Source organism: Pinus tabuliformis, chromosome 2_2, assembly GCF_031772625.1.
Source record: "Pinus tabuliformis cultivar Carrire ecotype Pingquan chromosome 2_2, CPIR1, whole genome shotgun sequence".
Classification (NCBI taxonomy): domain Eukaryota; kingdom Viridiplantae; phylum Streptophyta; class Pinopsida; order Pinales; family Pinaceae; genus Pinus; species Pinus tabuliformis.
The window spans coordinates 471372657-471391241 of record NC_142300.1 but is presented as its reverse complement, the minus strand read 5'-3'; positions in this window follow the sequence as shown (position 1 = coordinate 471391241).

Sequence of the window (18585 nt, the reverse complement as noted above, 5' to 3'; positions counted from 1 at the left end):
TCCGGGAAAGGTAAGGCTGATTTACCTTGTCGTAACATTGAAAGTGGTCAATTCAGGTGCCGTTTCTTCCAGGATCTGAGGGATACCTCAGCTCCCCACAAGTCCCCACTCCAACTTGAATTTCCTGCGTGTATGACAAACTTGCATTCTCAGGAAGGAAACAAACAGACAGAGCCTATTCAGATTGATTCTCAGGAAGGAAGGAAACAAACAGAACCTATTCAGATCAATCGAAGACTTAATCTATGGAAATCTATGTTTCAATTAATCGGAGAGAGAATTAGATGGGCATATGATCTCTGAACGTAGTATCTCTGAAACTTATCATATAATCTGTGTATACCTGAATCGACGTTCTTCCCTTGAGCAGAGGTAGGGTGTCGCACCCTAATGAGATATATATACTCTTTGTTTCTCCTTCCAGCCTTATAGTTGTCGGTGTATAAAGACTTCTTCCCAAGCCCAACGAGGTAAGGGAATGCTACATCCACAAAAGTACAATCAGAGAGCCTTGTCATCCATAATTGCATAAGCAAAAGCATAAACAGTATAAGTAAAAGCACAGTGATGGCCTTATCATATAGAATTGCATATAAAACAGAGAGTACAAACACAGAGCCTTATCATCATAATGGCATAAGCAAAAGCACAAACAGTATAAGTAAAAGCACAATGATGGCCTTATCATACAGAATTGCATATAAAACAGAGAGCAGAGCTACTACTTGTATGCATTTAACAACAAAATTGTAATACAGAGCTACTTATATGCATTTACAAAATTGAATTAACAAAAGAAAGACACACAGAAACAAAGAGACTATACAGAATTTGACCATATCAGATGAACATTAACCAAAGAAGATGGAGAAAGTTGAAACAAAGAGACTATACACGATTTTAGCAGAAGATAGGAGGATGTGGATGTGGATGTGGATGTGGGAGGATTTAATTCTGTGTCAATCAGGGGCAGGGCGTGTGAAGTAGTTTTCAGCAGTCGCAGGGGGCAATACTGCCAAGCCAAGACAAGACAGGGGTAGTCTCTATTTGCCATTGCACCGCCCAGTTAAGAGCTTGAAAAAGGCCGGCCGAACGATCCTCATACTGCAACATTGATCCCAAAGAAGAAAAATAGAGACTCTATTTGAATCTATAACTAGAAAAAGAAGAAAAACAAAGACTCTATTTAAATCTATAACTAGAAAAAGAAGAAAAACAGAGACTCTATTTGAATTTATACTAAAGTTCATTTGTTTGGCATTTAGATTTTCTAATACAATCTCCTATGGCTATTACATAACCGTAAAATCATATTAGTGTTATTTATTTCATTAATTTATTCAAAATATTAGTATCTCAAATTGTCATTTTAGAGAGATTTTAGAATACAATTATATATCAATTTAGTGAAAAACCAACTTTATGTATTGAACTTATAAAGTTGCACATTACATGCTCGTGTAGAGAAAATCAAACCAAAATAAAATGTTTGAAAATATTGTATTTTGAAATATTGCTTGCAAGTGTGCTTGGAAAAATGATTTCCTCTTAAAAAAATACTTTGATATGTAGTTTAGTAATGAATCTTTTCATCTCTAGTTCTCCATATTTATTGAACTCGGGAGGTAAAAAATGTTGAACTATTAGGAGGTGAAGGCTAGGGAAAAGGCATGGCATGATTTCCATATCAAGAAAAAGAAATCCTAGGTTGATGATCTTGTGTTGATGTATGACAACGAATTTCTAAAACAACCTAGGAAATTTCAAATGCATTGGCTTAGATTGTATATTATTTAGTATGTCACAAATGAAATGATAGTACAATTGGATAAATTGAATGAGGACCCCATCAATGAACTTGTCAATTGGAACCGAGTAAAATTGTATAGAAACAATTGCCCCACTTTCGAAAGTTTATATGTTTGTAGGGGAAAAACTATTTTTTTTGTAACCTTATTGGTATTCACAAGTCAACATTGTGAAGTAGAGAACCCAAAGAATGTTGTGCTCCTAGGAACAGTGTGACTAACATGGGAAAGTAGATATATCTTGTTGCATTGAAGGAATAACACACTGTGCACCAAGAACATTGCACAGACAAGTGTATAAGTAGCCAAGGAAAGTGTGTAGTACCGATGATAACATGAGAAGTGGACTACATCTAGTGGTCGATGATGGCAATAGAAACCAAGAAATTGTAGAAAAAAGTACCAGAAAAAGTATGTGCCACACATTTGAAATTGTTCTTATTGAATTAGAGAATGCTCTCAACCAATCAAGTTACCAACTCTAGAGTTGTTTCACATTATTTTCAAAAACTATTCATGTTTTTTAGGTTTATTAATTACCTATCCAAGGGAAGCCCAACGCAACTAGATTTAAAATAAGGCCAAAACACACTCCCATTCATAATAAACAAACTTATTATAGCTTAGGAAATGGAATCTTAAAGGGAATTACAAGCATATATGTTGGGCACCAAATCGGCCAATCTTTTTCCTACATTTCCACTCCTCTTTTCATCCCTTTTGTATTCGTTCACATATATTTACTATGTAAAACTATGAGGTAATTTCCCTTTCTTCGTCTCTTGGGATATTTAATTAATGAAGTAGAGTCATGAGGGTTTTTCCTATGCAAACCACTAAAACATGTTATGACCGCAGATTCTGGAGCGCAGGTGTTGACCTCACGGAATGTCACAGTAGTTCCGCAATTCACAACAGCTGATCAACCACGATGAAACAACATAACTGATTTGCAGATGTTCTCAACCCATTTTGGATCATTTATGTTCTTGCTCTCTCGGCGCTGGTGCTGTGTTGAACTGATGTATATCTTTGGGCATATAGTTGCTAGGTTTTGGGGAGAGATGTTACTCCCCTTTGTAATGTATAAAAGATGGGTCATTCCTATATGAGGGGTTAGCCAAACCCTGAATTATATTGTAACAACATTGTTCAGATTAATAAAATACAACCCTTTTTGTTGTTCTATCTTTCGTTGTGAGTAACGCAGCCCTGATCAAAGAGCTGGGCCCACTCCTCTGATTAGGTGCTGCATGTTTTCTTGTTATGTGTGTGTTGTTCATTGATGTCTTTAATTCTTGATTGCTATTACAGATTCTTTGGATCAGTGTGAATACCTTTTTAAGTTCTGCAGTTGAGTTTCTATTTCTGTTACAACAATGCTTTGATTTGTTAATCATGAACCCTTTGTCGATGATAGATTGTAACCTTTCCCCTGCATATACCTTGTGTGTTGCCTTGGAAAGAATACGCACCTGGATTAATACATTAATGTAGGAAAAGGGGTGAATAATTTGTTCATACCTGGACACCAACATTTTGGCGCTATTGCCGGGCAGGCTAATAAGGTGTAAGACACGATATGTATCAACTAGAGGGTCAATCTCTCATCTTGGGGAGAGAATGAGCTTTCTCACTCTGCTCCAGATCCTGAGCGTAGGTATTTCTTTTTTTTTGTGCTTTTATTGTTTTCCTGTTTTATTAGGGTCAATCTTTTGCCCTGGGGAGGAAGGAGTCCTTTGACACCCTGCTCTTCTGCGGCTCATCGACTGCGGACTGCGGCTCATCGAGTTTCTTCTGCGACTCATCGACTGCGGACTGCGGCTCATCGACTGCGGCTCATCGAATTTTTTTCTTATTAATTATATGTTTTCTCATCGACTGCAGCTCAGATCTGTGGCTCTGCGGCTCATCGAGTTTCTTCTGCGGCTCATCGACTGCGGCTCATCGAGTTCTTCTGCGGCTCATCTGCGGCCCGAGAGAATCGGACTTGACGAAGAAATACTTTTGCGGTTGGTAAGCTTCTGCAGCTCATCGAGTTCTTTTGTGGGTTGGTAAGCTTCTGCGGCTCATCAAGTTCTTCTGCGGCTCATATAGACTGCGGCCCAGATCTGCGGCTCTGCGGCTCTTTATATGCTCTAGGGCTCATGGCCGTCCAGATCTGCGGCTCTGCTGCGGCTCTCTAGATCTGTGGCGCCAAAACCTCCGAGATCTAGAACGTCCGTGGTCCCTACGGCAAACCCTAATTCCATAAAGTCAAAGTTACCTCGCTTACTAAGGAGAAAATTCTCTAGATGGCTCCCAGCTTCGCGAAAATAGCTGCTGGCTCTCCGTCCGCCTCTGGGGGGCAAGCTCCTGTCCATATAGTGAGTGAAGCCCCAGCTCCCACTGTCGAGGTGGTCCAGGCTTCACTCGATGAGGCTTTGAAGTTCTCTGAGAGTGCCCTAATATGCCGATTCAATGGTTTTTGGCCGCGGCTCACAGCTCTCCATAGTTGGATAACGGAGGTATGGAAGCCTCTAATTCTTGATGCAATTAATATCTACCCCTGTGCTAGGGGTTTCTTTATAGTAGATTTTGAAAACCGTGAAAGCAGACAATGTATTCTAGATTCTGGCCCTTGGTTTTGGGATAAATCAGGACTATTCATGAGGCCATGGAACCCATCTTTCGATCCCTCAACAACAGTCATAACCTCAGCACCAGTTTGGGTGAGATTGCCAAATCTACCCTTGCATCTCTGGAATTTCTCTTCGCTAGAAGCCATTGGAAATGCAATTGGAAAATTTTACTGCAGGTGCCCAGAAACAGAGGAATATGCCAGAACCACATATGCACGCATCTGTGTGGAAATGGACTTCAGCGCCGGATTCCCAGCAGAAATACACCTAACAGGTAAAGACTATGTGTGGAACCAGAAACTCGATTATGAAAGTGTCCTCTTTAGATGTCGATCTTGCTTTGAGACAGGCCACCTAGCCAAAAATTTCCCAAAAGCCTCCGAGAAAAATTTTGCTAGAAAAACTCACCACAGATCTACATGGTGGGAAGGAGCACAAAAAGAACACTACACTGTCATCCAAGAAGAATACTCTCGAGAAAACTCTGAATTACAAGAAATCGGGCAAGATAGAAACAACTCTCAAGACAAGCAAGGGGAAAGCCCCGCCCAACAACAAAAAGGTGAACTCAACAACCCCTCAAGCATCGACAGTTATGAGGTTTCAAATAACGCGCAAAATAAATCTTCTTTTAACAACAAAGCAGATCTCCTAGACCAAACTTCTTCTCCGATTATCTCCAAAAGGACGAACACAATAGATCGCGAAGCTAAGACACCAATGTCCCAAGAACCAGAAGAGATGAAGGAGATGCAAGATAAAGGAAGTTGGAAGACCATAGAGAAGAAAAAGAAAGCTACATCACCAATCTCGCCAAGAAATACGAGTCAGACAATTAGAAATTAAGAAATTATAGGTCCGATAGACCAATTTGGTCTCAGTGGACGTTAACCATCATCATCATCATCATCATCATCAGATTTCTATAGCATTTTTGTTGTTTTGGTTTTGAGAAACCCAATCTCTCGCCCTGGGGAGGGAGGGGTCCTTTGACACCCTGATTCAAGTCTTGAAGTGTTATGTTTTCTCACGTGTGTGTTATTTTTCTTCTTTGGTTTCTTGTCCTGGGGAGGGAGGAGTCCTTTGACGCCCTACTCCAGGCCCTGAACCCTAGGTTCCTATTTTTTTTTTTTTTGTTAACTGTTCTCTTTTCAACATGATCTCTCATCCTGGGGAGGGAATGGTCTTTTGACGCCCTACTCCAGGTCTTGGGCACTGTGATTTGGTAGCAACATCTTTCGTCACACCAACTTGTATGAATAGAGAGCCAAATAAAAGGGGCGGAGGGACAACCCCAAAGAAGGGAGGATAGGATTTGGGAAGGAATACTTATATCCAGCAAATCATTACAAAAGCTTAATCAGAGGTGTCTTCCCGTGTAGCCGTGAGGCCAGGTGCGCGGACAAGATCTAAGGGACAATCTGTAGATCAACCAGTGTTGTCCACAGCACCCCCTGCTAATTCGATACAACAGGCCCTTCCAACAGCTGGAGAGACAAGCAACATTACACTTGATAAAGGGGTACCATTGCTCGTAACAAAAGAAGAAGAAGTTGCAATTAAAACATCCGAGGAAACGGTCCATCCCAGTAGGGAAGAGCAAGTTTCAAAGAGGAGATTTGAAGGGTCAAGCCACTGTGACAGGGAGGAAGAAATTGTAGAGACACTTCTATCACCAAAGGATAGAGGGAGCATTGTTAAGGCAACTCGAACCCTTGTGATAAGAGCCCTTCCTGCGGAGCCTCTTGAAATCCCCATTGAGTATTGGAGGATATTCATGGCACCTACAACATATACTATTGACTTCCCAATTAGGGATCTTGGGACTGGTCCACCAACAAAGCCCATTCCTTTAACAACTTTACCCAGTTTCCATGGGCTTACTTCAGAAGACCCCGACACGTTTTTGTTTGAATTTGACATTGTGTGTCGAGGATATGATTATATAACAAATGCTCAGAAATTGAAAATCTTCCCTGCTATGCTAAAAGGGATAGCCCTGCGGTGGTTTATGGGTCTTGGGGGAAGGTCTATCACCACATGGGAGGAGATGAGAACTACTTTCTTGGAGAAGTACCAGGACTATTGTAAAGCACGGGATATTAAGGAAGAACTTTTCAAATTTACACAAAAAGAGGATGAAAATATCGAAGACTTTGTGGAATGCTTTAAATACACATTGCAGAGATCAAATCACTCTGAACTAGATAAGGACATTTTGAAAATTATCCTTCTCTGGGCCTTCCGAGAGGACTCTTTGGAATTGTTAAGTATAGTCGGAAAGGGAGATATATCAAAGGAGAACTTTGACACCATCTACGAGTTGTGCATCCAGTGCTCAAGGGCAGTTGCAAGGAATAAACAAGGGATTCAATCAACAAAGTATCTGGTGGAGGTGTTACAAAAGTAGAAATTGGAAATCTGTTGGACAGCCTGAGGACTGATATCCTGAGTACCTTGTCTGAACAAATAGAAACACTGTAGGTAAAACAGAAACAAATAGAATTGGAAAGAACTATGGCTGTATTTTGCCCAACATGCAGGAAGAAAAACCTACAAAGGGAATGTCCATTAAACTCTGTAGAGGAGTGTGCAATATGTGAGTTGAATCATGCGACAAGTTCATGCCCATCCTTGCCAGGACTGAAAGTGGTTTTTTCAAGGGACACGCGAAGAGATGGAGCAGTTGTACTTTGTGGGACCTCAAAAGCCATGGAAACCTCGGTTGTTAATGGGAAATCAAGGTATGTTTTCGGATCCATCTCAATATTTTAGTAATTTTAATATGGGTCCCCAGTCCATGCCTTATTGGACTACGTGGCCCCAATACCAGCTTCCACCTTGGCAGTAGTGGGCTCCTCAAGCTAGTTCAAGTTCCTCGTGGGCTCCGAACTGGCGAGGACCTTCTCCTCCTGGGATGTTTCCCCAGTCAATTCCACAACAACAACTTCAGTTACCCTCTAATGTGCCTCCTAGTAATCAGCCTGTTCATCCCTAACTTCCCATCCAACCCAATCCAAATCCTTACAATAAAGGGGCTCATCAACCTGACACCCTCAACCTACCTTCATACAACATCTCTACCGCAAAATTCTATGAGATAAATTTACGATCCTGGCAGACAGTAGATGCTCAACCCTCACTAGTTATCATTGAACAAATTGACAGTGAGGAAAAGGAACCAGAAATGGTTGAAGAGGAATCAAACCTTGTCAACAAAAATCTTACACCTCCCCAACTGCTAGTTACTCAAAAACACCAAGCTGAATCGCCCTATCCAGGAAGGTTGGCTTTGAGTAAACAAACCCTCAAGCTGAGTTTGACCTGTTAGGGGAGTTACAGAATTTATTTGTCAAGATTCCCCTACTGCAAGCTATGAGGGACGTACCTATATACACAAAAACTCTTAGGGAATATTGTGCTAAGAAGCCTAAAAAGAAATCAAGAGACCCGCTCACCATTCATGTAATGGGGAAGTTATCAGGATTTATGATGGGAAGGTCCATGCTTGTAAAGTATGGGGATCTCGGGAACCCAATTTTAACTGTGCAAATTAATGGGGTAGAAATTCTAAATGTACTGGTAGATCTGGGTGCTGCCATAAATGTCATCATTGTTGAAACTATGCATGCATTAGGTCTTATTACTTGAAACGCACACCTACAGTGCTAGAGCTGGCAGATCAATCTATAGTGAAACCTGCAGGGAAGTTTGAAGATATCACAATTTCGGTTGATTCATGGCACTACCTGTTATAGACATTTTTGTGCCTTACAGCATGAAGCATGAAATGTCCATAATCTAAGGGATCCAAAGTCCCTAAACATGTTGCTCCTACCCCTAGGGGAACAAGGTCAGCAAACCACAGCAATCCAAACAAGTTCTCCACTGAAAATTACTCAAAAACAAGGCAATTCTGGATCATGTCAACTGCTCCACTGAGCATCTGCGCTGAATGTCAACTGCTCCATGGACCACCTGCGTTGAATGTCAACTCCAACAAAGGCTACCTGCGCTGAGCGAGTTTTGACATGTGGAAGTCTCATTCCTCAATGAGTCAATGCCCAGGAAGCTTCCAAAATGACACTTGGATCAAGGAATTCGACTGGTGATGAGTAAGAGGTTCTAGATCTCCAAGTGGAAGCAAGAACCTCCAAGTGGACTCAAGAACTGAAGAAGAACTGGAGTGGGAGAGGACACTAGTCACATCTCAGGCTGACTCATCCTCTCTCCAAACTCCTATATATGGATCTCTCTCCCATGGGATCCAGGGGGCTGGAATCTTTTGAATGTAAAGAATTGCTGTTGGTTTGAGTTTAGAACTATTGGGTGATTTGCTTTGAAGGAGGTGAAGAGGAGATTTCTTTCTGCTGGGAAGGTGATGCTGGATTGGGTCTCTTATGGTTGTATCACTTCCTGAATCTTACTTCTTCCATTAATAAAGCATTTGAGGTTCTTCTATATGCATGTGTCTCAATGGTGTATTGTTATACTTGTGTATTTGATTTATTCTAATCCTTGAATCAATTATGAATGTATGCTTCTTGTAGTTTCCCTCTCTTGCCATTTTGCAGGATCTTGGTGTAGCTGGGCCAGTGAAAGGGCAAGGAGCTGGGGGCAAGCAGCAAGGAGAGAAGATTGGATCAACCATTAGCGAAAGACATCGGTTAGTGGATCTCTTTCTCCGCTCTTTTACATCTCATAAAGAAGTAATCTTAGATAGCTTTGCTTTGATTGTTGCTAAGGAACTATCACCCTTAGAGTGGGATAGGGTCATTCCGTATTGGATACTTTTCCCAACAACAAATTGGCGACTCCACTGGGGATCGTATCTTGTTGGTTGTTTGTGTTTTTTCTATTCATTTCCTAAACACAGGGAGTACCGAATCGAACTGCATTTGGATCTTTCAAATGCAAAGTAGAGGGCAGCTACTCTAGCTCAGTTTCTGGGCATGTTTATGATTTGAAGAGCTGATCCACAAGGACTCTGAATAGCTCTTAGTGATAGCTTTTCATCCTCCTTTGAATCATCCTTTAGTGTGTACTTGATTGGTAGCTTTGATTTGGCCAAAAACTGTTGATTTTTGAGCAATCTGTGACCCGGAAACCAAGAGAAACGAGAGTTTCTCTCTTCATTGCAGGCACTGTGAAGGCAGTCTGCATTTCAACGCAGGTCCCAAAGGGGCTACCTGTGCTGAATGTCAAACTGACAGTGTTCTACCTGCGCTGAACCAGTGTGGCCTTGTGCAACTGGGGTTCTCTGCTTTCTGTTGCCCTGTTTTCATCCTTGTTTTTGCAGCCTGTTATCAGTCAATGTACCTATCTGAAACCACCTTTCTTTGCCACTATTCTGCCTCGGTTGTATAAAGAAACTGTATTTGTTCTTTGTGTATTTCTTACATCATTTTCAGTTTCCCATAACGAAAGTGAACTAGTCTTGCTGTGGCCTCTTAGATCTAGACCTGTGATAAGTGTCGTTATGATCTTAAGAGTTAGTTTGTTTGCTGTTCATAGCTGATTGAGCTTTTGCTTTCGTCATATGGTTTGAATTTATGTATTTCTAGTGTTGAAACAAGTAAATCTTAAGGTGTCTTTTGATTTTGGACAAAATCTTGTTTGCTTTCACTTGAAATTGAATTCAAAGTTATACAACAGCTTTCTTTTTGTAGTACATCAACATTAAGAAAGAGAAAAGAAATACCTGCATTGTGCATGTGCATTTTGACAGCTTGCATGTTGATTTAGGAAAAAGTGCATTAGTGTGTGCTCTATGATCTGTGTGAAAAGATGATGTCTTTCTTTTCCCTCAGTAGTTAAGATTTTCATAAGTTGAAAAGATTGAAAAAGCTTGCTTCTCATCTTTAGACTGCATTTAGGAGTTGTACCATACATCTCGTGGTGATCCATAAAGGCAAACTGCTAAACAAGATCAACCTAAAATAAATTGAATTTACATAACAACGCTTTGAAACATAACGCAAACACATAGAGGTCTAAGCTAGAGACGTGTTCCAGCGTCGTTAAACGTGATATCTTACTGTTAAGTGGTTGGGTGATTCCTCCACGGTGAAGCGATAAGTATCAATACGGACTTGTGCTCCCACATACCATCACGTATATATTGGGAGACCCCTATAGGAATAAAGCCTTTATCCATAGGAAGCCGTGTCGGCCGCCCTACTGATCGCAATGCAGTGAACACAGCATTCACGAAGATCAACCACCAGTACCGTAAAACGTATTCTGTGGTTTTGCGAAAAGTTTGGCACACCCTCTGCCTAGAACTCTAGAGTAGTTTCTTTTGGCCTTTTTCAAACTCTATAACTGAAAAAGTCCATCCGAGCATTTGTCACTTCGGGCTCGTTAAAACATCAAAGGAGACTAGAGTCATCTTTAACTTTTTCTCGACTCTTTAAAAGTGAAAAAGCAAGTTGTGTCTAAGCGTCGTTAAAATTTATTTTAAACGGAATAATCATCACCATTCCCTCGTTGATCTTCGAAGTTAGTCTATTGGCATCGTAAGTTCTTGTAGAATCGCTAAGAAATATTTTGGATAGACTAGATATGTCTGAGCAACCGTCGACATCTAGGACTGTGTCATCCGACACAGCAGCAGCAGAACCTCCTGCTGCTACTCCAACAATGTACGTCGGTATACCATCTGTCCCGGCAAGTTATCAACAACAAGCCGGAGTCCAATCAGGGACGACGACATGGTTAGTTCCTATTTCTTCATCCGGATTATCATCTGGTATTTCTTATGTTGAAACTCAACAAATTAATCCAATGTGTCTTCAAAGGCCAATTTACCCTTTAAGTACTGGATTTCCACCATATGGAGGGCAGTATGCTCTTTCATTGTTCCCTCCCAGAGAACAACCATATGGGAGTTTACAACAAAGTTCAGGTCAAACTGGAATTACATCCAGCGGTTGGGTACCAATACTGCCTCAACGACCAGGGGTTGTATATTCAATGCAACCAGTACATCCTGTGTCGAATATTCCCACCACACCTGCTATGGTGAATGCGTCGCAAGTACAAGCGCTACCTGTTGTATGTCAACCCCAAGTTTCTCAGGTTGCAATACAACAGCCTCTTGTCTCGACAACTCAATCACAATCTCAGGTTAGTGCCTCCTTATCTGGAGCGACTCAGGCTCAAACAAGTACTGTGACTCCTCATCTTGGTCAATCATCCAGTATTGGTCAACAGTAAATGGTCCAACAACCAGAGCTGGTTCAATCTAAACCACCGCCGTTCCAGCAATCGTACCAAGGACCTGAGCAACAAGTCTTTGTAAGTAATGAGCAACCATACTATAATGGTTATGCCCATCAACCTTGTCAAAGTTGCCAGCATCATGCTGGTTTGCAAAGACCCATTGCTCAGGTGATCCCATCCTATCCTGGGTATGCTTCGCCTAACCTGAATCAGCAGTTGCCCTTTGTAGCAACTCTAGAATTACCAGATCTAAACCAGCTGACGAATGATCCGATTGCTTATGCTCCTTGGTGGCCAGCGATTCCGCATAAACTTCCGTCAGATATTCCTAAATTTAACGGAAATCCGAGTGAAGATCCGTCGAATCATGTGATGACATTCCATCTATGGTGTTCATCAAACAACCTGAATGATGATTCGATAAGACTTCACCTCTTTCAGAGGACGTTAACGGGTCCAGCGGCAAAATGGTACATTGAATTGCCTAGAGCTTCGTTCGACAACTTCAGTACCTTAGCCACAACCTTTTTAACCCATTTTCAATTACCGATAAGGTATGAAACGGGAACAGAACTCCTTACCAGCTTCAAACAGACAACAGCCACTCACATATCTGATCATATACATGAGTGGCGATGTCGTCGTAGGATGGTAAAGACATATGTTCCCGATCAGCTATTAGCTGAATGGTTTATCAAGTCCTTACTTCCGGCTATAACGGAAGATGTGGCCAAGGGGGGAGTCGTAACGAAGGAGCAAGTTATTGCTCGTGCTCAATATCTAGACTTAGTATATACTCAGTCTGGCACGCTCTACGACAAAATACCTGACGCCCCTAGACCGGAATTCTCAATTCCTCCTCCTCCTAAATCAAACAATGACTCTCACGCCGGCGAGGGCGTGATTGGAAAGCACAAAATTTCTAGTCAAAATGCAAATGAAGAACTTCTTGCCTCAGAAGTAAATGCCATGTCGACCGACAAGGGCAAACAACTAAAGCAACCAGGGGGCAAGAAGAAAAAGAAAGGGAGAAAAAGGAAACCCCCGGCAGGGTGTCATATATGCGATGAGGATCATTGGACAAAAGATTGTCCACATATAGCTGAAGTTAAGAAACTCTTTAAGAGTTCAAAAACACCAGCAGTATTGACTGATCCGTTTCCAAGCCCGGAAACCAAACTGGTTGCTAATCAAAATACTTCCCGATCCCAAGTGCTTATGTTGTCTACCTCAAAGCAGCAGAATGATGCTTTGACAAGGAATAAAGATTACGGGAATCCACAGCTGTCGAATAACAAGGCTAATGAACAACCTAGTAGTTCGACGACAACTTTGACCAAAGTTGTGCCACCCATCATTCCTAAACAAATGATAAAGTCGCCAAAGGGAGTAGTACACAAATCGACATTTAATCCTCGTGCAAAAGTAGCACAGAATTATAACATAGTAGAGGACCTGGCCCAATCGCCGTCCGCTATGTCGACAATTGAGGTACCGCAAAATTGCCCCTCCCAAGAGCAAGCTTTATTATCAGCAATAGGTGAGATTGGCCAAATGGATTCCAATCTTGTGGCCTTTGATCATAAAGGATATGACCCTCAGTTACCAGCTCAACTAGCTTTCCTTATTCAAGTGAAAGCCCTCAACAAAACTGTTCATCGAACAATTATTGATGAGGGGGCATCTACATGTCTTATGTCAATGAGTTGCTGGAAAAATTTAGGCTCACCACACTTGTCGAAATCGTCAACGATGTTAAAAGCATTTGATGGCCTTTTTCAGTTATAGAGCTTGAAACATGCCAAAAGAAACTGCTCTGGAGTTCTAGGCAGAGGGTGTGCCAAACTTTTCGCAAAACCACAGAATACGTTTTACGGTACTGGTGGTCGATCTTCGTGAATGCTGTGTTCACTGCATTGCGATCAGTAGGGCGGCCGACACGGCTTCCTATGGATAAAGGCTTTATTCCTATAGGGGTGCTCCCATATATTACCGTTAAGTGGTTGGGTGATTCCTCCACGGTGAAGCGATAAGTATCAATACGGACTTGTGCTCCCATGTACCGTCGCGTATATATTAGCGACTTCGCTGGGGAATCGTATCTTGTTGGTTGTTTGTGTTTTTGCTATTCATTTCCTAAACACAGGGAGTACCGAATCGAACTGCATTTGGATCTTTCAAATGCAAAGTAGAGGGCAGCTACTCTAGCTCAGTTTCTGGGCATGTTTATGATTTGAAGAGCTGATCCACAAGGACTCTGAATAGCTCTTAGTGATAGCTTTTCATCCTCCTTTGAATCATCCTTTAGTGTGTACTTGATTGGTAGCTATGATTTGGCCAAAAACTGTTGATTTTTGAGCAATCTGTAACCCAGAACCTAAGAGAAACGAGAGTTTCTCTCTTCATTGCAGGCACTGTGAAGGCAGTCTACATTTCAACGCAGGTCCCGAAGGGGCTACCTGTGCTGAATGTCAAACTGACAGTGTTCTACCTGCGCTGAACCAGTGTGGCCTTGTGCAACTGGGGTTCTCTGCTTTCTGTTGCCCTATTTTCATCCCTGTTTTTGCAGCCTGTTATCAGTCAAAGTACCTATCTGAAACCACCTTTCTTTGCCACTATTCCGCCTCGGTTGTATAAAGAAACGGTATTTGTTCTTTGTGTATTTCTTACATCATTTTCAGTTTCCCATAACGAAAGTGAACTAGTCTTGCTGTGGCCTCTTAGATCTAAACCTGTGATAAGTGTCGTTCTGATCTTAAGAGTTAGTTTGTTTGTTGTTCGTAGATGATTGAGCTTTTGCTTTCGTCATATGGTTTGAATTTATGTATTTCTACTGTTGAAACAAGTAAATCTTAAGGTGTCTTTTGATTTTGGACAAAAGCTTGTTTGCTTTCACTTGAAATTGAATTCAAAATTATACAACAGCTTTCTTTTTGTAGTACATCAACATTAAGAAAGAGAAAAGAAATACCTGCATTGTGCATGTGCATTTTGACAGCTTGCATGTTGATTTAGGAAAAAGTGCATTAGTGTGTGCTCTATGATCTGTGTGAAAAGATGATGTCTTTCTTTTCCCTCAGTAGTTAAGATTTTCATAAGTTGAAAAGATTGAAAAAGCTTGCTTCTCATCTTTAGACTGCATTTAAGAGTTGTACCATACAACTCGTGGTGATCCATAAAGGCAAACTGCTAAACAAGATCAACCTAAAATAAATTGAATTTACATAACAACGCTTTGAAACATAACGCAAACACATAGAGGTATAAGCTAGAGACGTGTTTCGGCGTCGTTAAACGTGATATCTTAGCATTGAGTGGTTGGGTGATTCGTCCACGGTGAAGCGATAAGTATCAATACGGACTCGTGCTCCCACGTACCGTCACGTATATATTGGGAGACCCCTATAGGAACAAAGCCTTTATCCATAGGAAGCCGTGTCGGCCGCCCTACTGATCGCAATGAAGTGAACATAGCATTCACGAAGATCGACCACCCGTACTGTAAAACGTATTCTGTGGTTTTGCGAAAAGTTTGGCACACCCTCTGCCTAGAACTCCAGAGTAGTTTCTTTTGGCCTTTTTCAAACTCTATAACTAAAAAAGTCCATCCGAGCATTTGTCACTTCGGGTTCGTTAAAACATCGAAGGAGACTAGAGTCATCTTTAGCTTTTTCTCGACTCTTAAAAAGTGAAAAAGCAAGTTGTGTCTAAAGCGTCGTTATAAAATTTATTTTAAAACAGAACATAATCACCTCCTATTCCTGCGTTGATCTGTAGGTTGAGAACATGGAACACACCAACCAAGGAATTCCCCATGATGGAAATCCTAGTCCTTTCTCCTCTTGGGGAGAAGTTGGTGCGCCCCACATGGCCACATTGTCGCTTCCAGGACTGACAATTGGCCTGCCAATCTGGCTATTCTCAACCAATGTAGTTCAGAACACCATGGTTCCTGAACAATCGAGTCAACAGTTAGATCAGTCTAGAGCTACCCACCAGCCTTCTACTTCCTATAACTCTTCCTCCAATCCTTCATCTTCGCAAGGTAGAGCCGGCAAAAGCCAAGCTCCCATGGAGAAGAAGGAGAAGAAGAAGAGAGAGAAGAAGAAGAAGGAGCCTAAGGCGACTGGGGGCAAGCAAAAGACATCTGACAAAAATCCACACACAGCACAGACCGGGCCTAAATCGCCATGTGTCATATGTAGAGGAGACCACTTCCATAGAGATTGTCCCTGTATTCCCCGGATACTAAGGGACTGGTCCCCTCGTTTGCACAGTTCGGGAGCATCAACCTCTGATAGCCATGTTGAATGCTTATCGTCAACCAGCAAAAGTGAAGGTTCAAGACAAAGAGGGGGAGCAAGATCCCCCCTGCAGACTGTGTGAAGGCGATCACGCCATCCACCGTTGTCCCTTCTTAGATGAAGCGAAGAGAGTTTTGGAAGATCGTCTGGTTTCACCATTGAGACTTCCTCCTGGATACAAAAAACTCGTGCCAAGTCCTTCGTTGGTTGAGAATACAGCTGGCCCGCTCAAGTGGTCAGCTAAAGCGTCAGTCATTGAAAATGAACCTACTAAATCCAGACCGAACGAGAGTCCAAAGGTCGAAACGGCAGTTGACCCGGTTCTCCCTTCAGAAGTTTCATCTTCAAATGACACCGTCACTGAAGATTCATCTTCAAATGACACCCTCACTGAAGAGAATAAGGATGACACCATCCAGATTCTTTTCATCAACACAGACTCTGACGAGCATCAGGGCAATGCGGCCATTCCTTTATCACAGGAAGGAACATCGTCAGGGTCATATCCGACCGTGTATTCGGTCCCACCACCAAGCAACCTGGTTGTGTCCTTTGATTGGAACCAACTAGGCAGACCCCGGTTGCCAGCCAGTATACCATTCAGAATCATAGTCCAAATATACAGAATGGTAATGGCTGGCACTATCATTGATGAAGGGGCATCTGTGAGTATCCTTTCCTCTGTTGCTTGGAAAGCACTGGGTTCCCTGGCGCTTTTGCCTGAGATAAGAAATCTCTCGGGTTTCGATAAAGGAACCAGTTGACCATTAGGGATCCTCCCCAATGTGCCCATTACATTGAAAGGGAAGGCCGTTCAAATGAACGTGATGGTCGTTCAAGGACCCTTGGATTATAACCTACTCCTTGGACGAGACTATATATATTGCATGGGAGCAATAGTCTCCTCACTCTTTAGAGTAATGTGTTTTCCACACGAAGGAAGAATGGTCAAGCTCGTAGACCAACTTTCATTTCCGGGATCACACATCGCAAATAGTCACATACCAACCCTGAATGGTCTATTCAATCAAGAAATGTCTCCACCCCCAGTCCTTCTTCCCGATGAGTGCGAGTGATTCGGAAAGATGGGACTGGAACCCAGGGGGCATGCGTCCTGGTCTGCTTCAGGCAGAGAAAACCTCAGGTATAGGGTAGGTTTCCGCGGGAGAATATGACTAGTCCGTACCCCATCCGTCTAGGAAGAGGGGTTGTTCTGGAACAAGATTCTTTTGTCAAAGTTATGTGTTTGACGGAACAGGGTCATTCACCGTTGTCTATTTAGGTAGACATCGCCGAAGAAATGTTTTATTCGTAGCCGCGAACGAGACAATCTTTGGGTAACCAGAAAGAGGTAAGCCTCCCTCCGTAACACAAATGTTTTGTCTTTGAGTAGTGTTCTTCTCTTGTCGCAAGTAGCTGCTCTCTTGTCGCAAGTAGCTGTTCTCTTGCGATCTTGCGAAAAATCTATTAAAAGTTGGGCTAACGAGAAGACAAGTACCGTATAGACCCGTTAAAATTAACGAGAAGACAAGTATCGTTAAAACTGGACTAGCAAGACGACAAGTAGCTGTGAACACCCAAAGAAAAACAGAGGTGAGAAGGAGGAGGGGCAACCTTGAAATTGTATTTTATACCTGGGGGCATGCAAACCTTTTGGAGTGCTTGCAAGGGGCGACTATTTATTTTTTAAATTTTTAGGTCCTTCCCTTTAAACCTGTAGGTCTAACCCTTTAAACTCGTAGGATTAGTCGTTTCCGAGCTTGCATAAAGAAAGGATGCGGAGCAAAGCGTGGTGAGATGAAGCTCCATAAAAAATAGCGATCTCCAATGAGACACTCTTATCATATGACTGGTATTTCGAGCAGTTTTACCGCGGAATTTATGCTCGTTAAAAAATAGAAAAGCGAAGAACCGAGCAGTTTTAGCACATAGTTCATGCTCGTTAAAAAATAAACATAAGATTGAGCAGTGTTTTGGCGCATTCAAGCTCTTTAAAAAATGAACCCAGTACCGGTAAATAACCATTTGAGACCGTAAATTCATCAGCCATAAAAGCCTTGGTCGTGTTTGCACCGTCACCTCCACTTTTCATTTGGCCGATCATTCACCTCCACTTGATTGTTTAGCTATTTTGAGGAACAGCTGCGAAGAGTGATTTCACCTAGCCATCCTTTTGACACTGCCATGATTGGAAAATTCCAACCTGTACCTGGAATCTCCTGCTATCCCTGTTTATCACTCGTTCCTCAAAATACGAGTCTTCTTTGAGCTCTTTTCTTCTGACTCGTAAAATATGAAAAGTTTGCCGAGTTTTGGCCTTCCAGCTCGTTAAAATGACCGGAAGAGCTATCCCTCCTCTAGATTTTAATCTTTTTGGACCTGAGGGATTATTGCACAAAAAGATCGAGCGCTTGTCTGGTTCGGCTCGATAAAACTATCGAACATTCATCCCTTCTGTATTGTTTTATACTTTTTCAGACTTAAGGGATTAGATGACGAAAGAGGACCTTTGGAGTTAACTTTACGTACCTTTTCAGACTCTCTAAAAATGAAAAGGATCGAGTTGTCTTTGTCGCTAGACTCGTTAAAATGCATTAAATAGTGACAAACTTGTCTTTAGACGAGAAC